Raw genomic sequence first — 1345 nt, forward strand, 5'->3', positions numbered from 1 at the left:
TCACCCATCAGCCCCCTCTTCTGGAGTCAAACAGCCTCAATTGGATGTTGTGTCAGGGCAGTGGCACCACCTACATTAACACACAGAGAGGGAATGTTAATAAATGGCCATACATACATTTTAACAGGTTATATATATTCAATAACTATACACGCACCACACACAGACACACTCTATCTACAGCTACTATTATTCTCTGGGAAAAATCTCAGTTTCTGCCCCTTTGAAATTATGCCTTTAACCTCTTAATATCAACACACTTAACAACTGGATCAGGGGTATTGTTTGTGTTTGGTTATGCTTTCCATAGAATTTTCACCTGTTTGGAATACTTACATTGAAAAGCATTTGAGACAAAAAAAACCCCTGTAATGTCAACATTTATGGGATGTCATTAGAAATTTAAAATACTAGTTTCTAAAAATATGCATATTAAACTTGTGGCTACAATAAACCCAACCATAATCCATAACCTTAATGTGTTGCTGGTGACCTGGCAGATGGTAACAGGTTTATTACCAAGAGACAGGACTTTAGTTTTTCTTTGCAGTGAACTCATAAACAACGAGTGCTATAGTGTTGCAATATTAAGAAAATGAACTGATTCCTTGTGTGATGCTTACTTTCTTTTATCTTAATATTTTCATAATGCGCTCGAGTGCCACATATACCGTACTATGTAAAAAATTAAGCAAGTTAATAACTGGAATTGTTAAAAAAAACATTATTTCAGTTCATGTTCCTAGTTGCAGTTTGCTTTTGTGGAATCCCATGGAATCCCAGAAGCACCATGGCTTCTGGGATTCCATGGAGTTGTGCCCCCAGGGTGTTGATAATCCAGCCATGAGAATGTGTCAGTTATTTCAAAGATAAATATCAAAGCAGGGATTTTTCTCTCTATTTTCACTATTAATCTGTCTTATGTTCTGAGTACATGGAATACAACATAATTACAGACATTAATTAGACAGCTTGTTTTGGTCAGTTTTACTGTGCAAAACATGCATTATGTGATATGTGTAGCTATATTTCCATAGAGGAAATACGTTTGTGTGCATTTCTGTGTGCATTCTGTGTTGACCTACATTGGATAATTTGAAAGAGTTCTGACCCACGCAATTTCAAGGCCTTGAGCTGAATGTGAACCCATCAGCTGAAATGCACAATGACAACAGTAACTCACCCATATATAAACTGAGACGCAAACAACAATTAGTGGCAACAGTGTGCTAAAAATCGCTGACAGAAAGAAATTCTAACATGATAAAATGAGGAAATCCGTTCCTCATTAGTGACAATCCCAACTCAAGTGAGTATATTTCGGGTTATATTTTGGGATAGCTGT

Source organism: Haplochromis burtoni, unplaced genomic scaffold (genome assembly GCF_018398535.1).
Source record: "Haplochromis burtoni strain Fernald_Lab_line unplaced genomic scaffold, NCSU_Asbu1 Contig_593, whole genome shotgun sequence".
NCBI classification, from domain to species: domain Eukaryota; kingdom Metazoa; phylum Chordata; class Actinopteri; order Cichliformes; family Cichlidae; genus Haplochromis; species Haplochromis burtoni.